Below are 7,389 nucleotides of genomic sequence, written 5' to 3'. Positions count from 1 at the left end.
CCCTATCGTGGTCGGGTCTGAGCGGGGTAGCTCGGAGAAGGGGCGGGTTGGGTCTGAGCGGGGTAGCTCGGAGAAGGGACGGGCCGGGGCGGGGTAGGGCGGGGAGGGGTTGGCCGAGGTGTGTTGGCTCCTCGGGGCAGCTTGCCTGATCTTGAATGACCGAGTCCCAGGTGGAGCAAAAAGTCGCACGCTAAGGCCACGCGGACCAAGGCTGGCCGGTGAAAGGACCACCACCACCACCACTACCACCTGCCAGGGATCGCGGCTCCGCCTGCCCTTGATGGCTCGCAAGTGTGCCGCGGGTATCAACACGTGAGACTAATTGTGGGAAGCCGATTAATAGTCTAACTGACGGCGAGAAATCTGGAGTAGCATTTGTAGAGTGTCATTCTCCTTTAACATTTGAGCCTGGAGTCACTCACTCATTGCTGCTGGCCTCCCCTCATCTCGCCCCGCGCCGTATTGTTTCGAAAGCCCGTCACAATATCCATAATGGTTCCTCAATTATAATATGCAGAGATATAAGTGGCGCCACAATTGTGCAGCAGCTTCTAGGCGCGTTGAAGAATGTAGTACGTGGTGGTCTCATTGCCGCCATAAAGGTGAACATACGTATGCACGAGGGTGTTGTAAGGTTGCTACACACAACACATCTACCTCTACCAAACAACCGACGGGTGTACTACAAGAAAACAATTGCATCTCTCTCTCTCTCTCTCTCTCTCTCTCTCTCTCTCTCTCTCTCTCTCTCTCTCTCTCTCTCTCTCTCTCTCTCAGTAATATGAATTTATTGCACTATATGACTTATGTTCCTGCGTAAGAGAGAGAGAGAGAGAGAGAGAGAGAGAGAGAGAGAGAGAGAGAGAGAGAGAGAGAGAGAGAGAGAGAGAGAGAGAGAGAGAGAGAGAGAGAAGGAAAGCGAAAGGCAGAAAAGGCAAGGATATGATAAACGATACAGCAAAAAGAAAAAAGAATAATAGATGATACAAGGGATGACGATGGCGAGAGGAATGAGTGAGTAGGAGAAAGTGAGAATGAATGAGGGAAATAGGGCAAAAGAAAGGGAAAGGAGAGAAGTAGCGGAGAGAGGAGGAGAGGAGCAGGAGAGTGAAAGCAAACAGACAAGTAAAGAATAAAGAAGAGAAGAAGGGAGAAGGGAGGAGGAGGAGGATGAAGAGGAGGAGGTGTCCTGCAGAGAAAAGAAACGAGGGGTGAAAGAGAAAGAGATGAGACAGACAGGCAGATAAAAAAAAAGAGAAGAAAGAAGGAAAGAAAGAAAAAAAAAGAAGGAAAAAAAGAAAATTCATGAATGATGGGAGGGAGGAAGAGGAGATAAGAATGACAGGGTGAATAATGGTAGGAGGAAACGAACAGGAAAAAAAAATATTGTAGAAAGACCAGAAAAAGAAATAAAAAAAGAATGAAGGCAAGTAATAATAAAAACAAAAAAATGCGAGATGGAATAAGGAAATGCGAGAAGGAATGAGGGAGGAAGAAAAGGAAGATAGAAAAGACAGTTGTAATAGTAATAGTAGTAATAGTAGTAGTAGTAGTAGTAGTAGTAGTAGTAGTAGTAGTAGTAGTAGTAGAAAGAGGAAGAGGGGAAGGAGAAAAAAGAAAGGCTGATCATCGTAACAGAATGACGAGAGAGGAAAGGAAGGAAAAGAAAAAAAATAAATAAATGCAAGGAAGACAGAGTGAATAGTAGTAGTTGTAGTAGTAGTAGTAGTAATAGGAGAGCAGGAGAGAGACTGCAGGTGGACGGGAGGGACACATACAGGGGTCAGAGCAGTGAGTAATGATAAGGTTAAATGTTTTTTTTTTTTGGAATAATGAGGCACGCGTTAAGGTAATTACTGAATTAATGCTCCAATCAAGGTTAATATGAGTGCCGGTATATCACGCTGACACTAATTGAAATTCTGATTATGAAAGATGAAACTGATCTAATAGGGCGGCTGTGGGATGCAAAGTAAAGACGTTGTACGAAAGTGTGAATTATAATAGTTGCAGAATGTATACGTAACTTTTGATTATTGGAGAAGTGCCCCATTTACAACTCGTATTTATATACTGCTTGTGTGTTCAGTACATAACTTTCATGATGGACGATTGCGCGAATGTGATCTGACTGAAAGTTGCACATATATACGAGACCAGACTTTGAATCAATAACATGTTTGCGCCTCACTTCTGCATGCACATTGGTCAACTTATTTATTTCGAGAAGACTATATTTGTACTTCTGACGATGGAAGGTAAGAACGTGCAAAGAAAAGGGAAAATATGTGACTTGGGTTAAATTAAGAAATGTTCAAGTAGTGGTTTCAGCTATTGATTACTTTGTTGCTTCAGGTTTCTTGTTTTGATGAACCACGTTTTTGTCGTCCACGATGCAGAGGGAGTTCCATTGTATTAAAATGCTCATATTTAACGAGTCCTTAGTTTGTCAGCTTCTCTTCCACTTGTCAGATTCTAAAATATTTGTGCAGCCTTTGTTGCTTTGCAGAAAAGAAAACCTTACAAACTTGTAGAATACTTTAGTTTGGCCGTCTATAGATGCATTGTGGACTGCTAAATAGATCCAGTGTGTGTGTGTGTGTGTGTGTGTGTGTGTGTGTGTGATCCCATTTTATATATATATATATATATATATATATATATATATATATATATATATATATATATATATATATATATATATATATATATATATATATATATATATATATATATATATATATATATATATATATATATATATATATATATATATATATATATATATATATATATATATATATATATGTAATTTTTTTTTTGTTTCGTATTCACTTTCCTGCCATTCTCCTGTCTTGCTCTCTTTCTCAGCCTCTCCGAGAACAAGTAATCTGCTTAAATATAAGATACTGGCCTCTGGTTGCATAAACGACAACAGGTCCTATATCAGATTATAAGAAATAACCCTGGTGTAGATCAGCGTAGAGTGCACGCAACACTGGTGTAGCCGCGCTGCGCATCCGCGGCATAAATTCGCATGTGCCCTCGTGCACTGAGTTAGGAAGGCTTTCCACAATACAATTTACGGCTAGCATATGAATCTTTAATGACCTTTCTTATAGAATTATTTACCCATTCAGAAACATGTATTTTCTTGCTCATAATAAACAATGTACCAAACCTACGATAAAATAGTGTAAAGAAGCCGTGAAACTGACGTGAGGCGGGTGGGATCACCCAATGATATCTGGCAACCCATGTATTGCGTGTTGTGTTGCGTGCACTCATGCACCAAGTACTGCTAATGCGTTGGTACACCGGTGTATCATCGTGTGTTCCTGAGCATGTATTGATGTACGTAACAGAAGTTTCAGAGAGAGAGAGAGAGAGAGAGAGAGAGAGAGAGAGAGAGAGAGAGAGAGAGAGAGAGAGAGAGAGAGAGAGAGAGAGAGAGAGAGAGAGAGAGAGAGAGAGAGAGAGAATTTATGGATGTAAATTTGTCTTGTCTTTTCTTTAAAAGTAACTTTTTGGGCTGTTAATACTATAATAATACGGCACTTGTTTTTGGAGTAACTGTGCATGGTCTTACTGCACAAATATAACACTTAAGACACTAAAATGATGGAACGACTTAATAGCTCACTTTGGTGCAATGGTGACTTTCGAAATTACCCTCACATTTGCACTATAACATTTCATTAATCTTGAAAATCTATGGAAGTCAGTGGTGAAGATTAAAGGTTGTATTAAGTAAACCTTTTCCCTGTCACTCATAGCCTGCAAGGAATAGTTATAATTCCCTACGAGTTTCTGAAAAGGTACTGTGGCAAGGATCTTAGAAGGGAAGCTCTAGAGTACGTAGTGTTTTTTTTATCTATATGATCTTGGACTACAGTTTCCTACCCGTCAAGTGGCTGGGTTGCTTTTAATGATATGGGCCTAAATTTTTATGGGAGATCTATTTTCTTTTCTTTCTTAAGTCAAGCAGTCACTTACCAAGCAGGGAATACATAAATAGTATTTCTAGGTGTACTAATTCACTGCAGAACGTAAACACATTTTTCTTATGAACGAAAGAAAGAAATAATCTCAATATGAACATCTCTCAATTTCCGTACGATCACTTTTTTTTTATTTTTTTATTTACACGCTAACTACCTACTTTTGCTCTCGATGGATATCTGACACATCGGTGAGGCAACCCACCAGCGACCCCTTGCAGCTCTGTCCACGTGTGTCTGTCCTTACCCAACCTGTGTCCCGCTTAGCAAGAGGCGTCACAACCATCACTACGCCTACCTCCGCCTCAAAACTGGTTCTTCTTCATTGTCTTTCCCTTTCTCTTTACTTTTTTTTTTTTATGGCCAGACCTGCTTACAACCTGGTTTAGTGTATGAAAGGCACAAAGGAATATAATGATACAATAATAATGGTAAAAAAAAATATATGAATTCGATTATATATTATATTTTCTTATTTCTTTTAATTCAAGACGCAGCAGGAAGGAACTGAGGAGGACAGGGTGGTACAAATATTCTGATTCCTCGCCCTATTCAATTACCACTCATGACACGCAAGGAATACAGAGACATGCGTTCGTAGTACTCATGTCCTCAGAATATAAAAGCCTTCCTGGTGTGAGGTGTGGAGGTGTTTGGTTACAGAATCAGTCTCGTCTTGAGAACGAATGGTGATGTTGATCTTGTCCCGATGGGTATCGAATTCGTGCAGTAGACACCGCGAAAAGCGAGCAAATCGAAACGAGCCATTGGGTATGTTCGAGTATTATATACATCATTCACTAACAAGTAATCATATGCCCACGCTTACTAAATATTGGTCTGTTTTCCTCGTGGGCAGGAGTTTTCCTTGAGAATGTTAACTACTGGCTGCCTTGGTTTCCCTTTCTCCAATTTCCTTTGTTTCTCGGCGGGAGGTCGCGCGAGGTTACCCGGGCTGACCCACTAATGGGACGGGAAATGTGGTGGAATATTGATGCTTTATACAGCGTGTTCTTACAACGAATCTGTTTGATGCGGTGAGAACTTATGTCACTGAACATTAACAGCAAAACAAATCAGAATAAAATTAATTATTAACTGGACTTTGAGGGACTTGCAAAACCTCATTGTAATTCATCTCACACCACTGGAGCCAAATGAAGTAATCCCTGCAGAGTGTACCTCCTGCTGATCTTTACTAATACCTACTTATACAACACTGCGGGCAAAAGCAGGAGCGAGAGAAGGAAATAACCAAAGACAGATACTAATGACTCATTCCTAGACGCTGATGAGGCAGGAACAAACGCTCATCAAGGGTGATCGACTGCATATCGCCTGGCGTTCTGTGTAAGCTAGTCCAGACACTGATGGCGTACAGGAGGTCGACTTGGTGAGGTGCCGGCATAGAAGGAGGGCTGGGATCAGGATGAACGCCTCATACGGAATAACGTGACTGGAATACGAAGAGAGGAGGGGGAAGTGCTGATAAATGAAAGTGTAATTAAAGGAGAGGAAGGAGAGGGTCAGTAGAGCGAGCGAGGAGAGGAGTGAGGGGAATGAGAGCGAGGAATGGGAGAGGAAGAAAGTAGCCCATTCACTTGTAATAAAACTAGATAAGTAATCTTCTCACGGTGAGAGAGGTGACAGGTGAAGGTGTAATATCTTCCTAGGCATACATATGTGAGCAAAATACAGAGCGTTACTCGTATATGCCCTCCACAATTAAAATCATACACAGTTGAACAGGTGAAGGCTTAATTGTCCATAAATGGTTAGATGAAGGTGTAGTTCTAATAGGTTGGGTGATTAGGTAGTTGTACGACAATGTGGCTTTGATTAGGTGGTTATGTAAAGGCGTAGATATGACCACGTATTCTAAAACGCTTTTGTCTTTCATCAGAACAGTTTTTAAAAGGCTGTAGAGATGATCTGTTAGCTTTTCACGAGAATTTTCCTTATACATGATGAAGGATCCTTGTTAAACCACTAGAATCATGAAAATACTCTTGAAAACCTTTTATATAACCCACTAGCGACTGTTAAAAATAGCAAAGAATAGAGGAAACACATAAGAATTAAAAGGAAGGTTAGGTGGTAAGGTGAGTGTGTAACTTGGCCAGAAATGCAGGAATATTATGTGACATACTCCTAAGTGTTTGACAAGGCTGCACTAATGGAACGAGACAGTTTTAGGAGAGTTTTTGCACATAAATTTGTAGGAGTAATGACCGAGAAATCGTAGAAGGGGAAACCTGATCACGATTAAAATAAAGGAAAAGAAAAGAATACCGAATGCAAAACTATAAGTAAAATTTTAACGAGCATGATCAAATTAAACAGAAAGACAATATGATTATAATGTTGAACACAGGAAAACGGGTAAAAGTTTGGTTAAAAAGAAAATCAAATGGAAAAAAATGAAGAATACTGGAAACCGAGAATAATGCGAATGTAAATTTAAAGCTTATAATAAAACCTAATAAAGAATAATGAACACATGCACACACAAGAAAAGAAACGTGTACTAAAGAAAACTTAAAAATAATGATAATAATGATAAAAGAATGGTGAAACCGGAAAAAAAAAATGCAAATAGAATCTTAAAATGTATATAATAAAACCAAAACTAATGGGAATTGAACGTAAGAAAAAAAAATACAAAACACTGAAATTTGAAAAGAATATACGAATAAAATATACAAAAAAGTATGTAATAATAAAAAAAACTGATGGAAATCAAAATACATAAAATAAAACATTGAAACCATTAAAATACGAAAAAAAAACAATAAAACCAAAACTGCTGGAAATTAAAAGGTAACAAATCCAGGACGTTCCAGATCAGCACAGGTGAGTGATTCTGGAGGTGAAGGGGTCATCTCACCTGCCATCCCACACCCCACGCAGGTCATGGGGGGCACGCGGGCCACAAGGGAGGTCAGGGGCCTTTCAAAGCGGGTCACTTTCCGACATTAACGTCACGGCAGCACAAAGGAGGAGAAAAAAAGACAAATTGGCGACAGGAGGAAGAAGACTTGAACTGACATCTTAATATGATTCCTTGATGCTGATGATTCTTTGCTTTTGTGCAGAAGAGTTGTTGTTGTGTAGATATGAATGGATGTGCATAAAAGTTGTTTGTCTCTGTCTCTCTGTTTCTGTCTCTGTCTCTGTCTCTCTCTCTCTCTCTCTCTCTCTCTCTCTCTCTCTCTCTCTCTCTCTCTCTCTCTCTCTCTCTCTCTCTCTCTCAGTAGTAGTAGTAGTAGTAGTAGTAGTTCTCTCTCTCTCTCTCTCTCAGTAGTAGTAGTAGTAGTAGTAGTAGTGGTAGAAGTAGTAGTTGTAGTAGTAAAAGTAGTAGTAGTAGTAGTAGCTTATTGATAACTGC

This window comes from Scylla paramamosain, chromosome 4 (assembly GCF_035594125.1).
Source record: "Scylla paramamosain isolate STU-SP2022 chromosome 4, ASM3559412v1, whole genome shotgun sequence".
NCBI lineage: Eukaryota > Metazoa > Arthropoda > Malacostraca > Decapoda > Portunidae > Scylla > Scylla paramamosain.
This window is presented reverse-complemented; position numbering follows the sequence as displayed.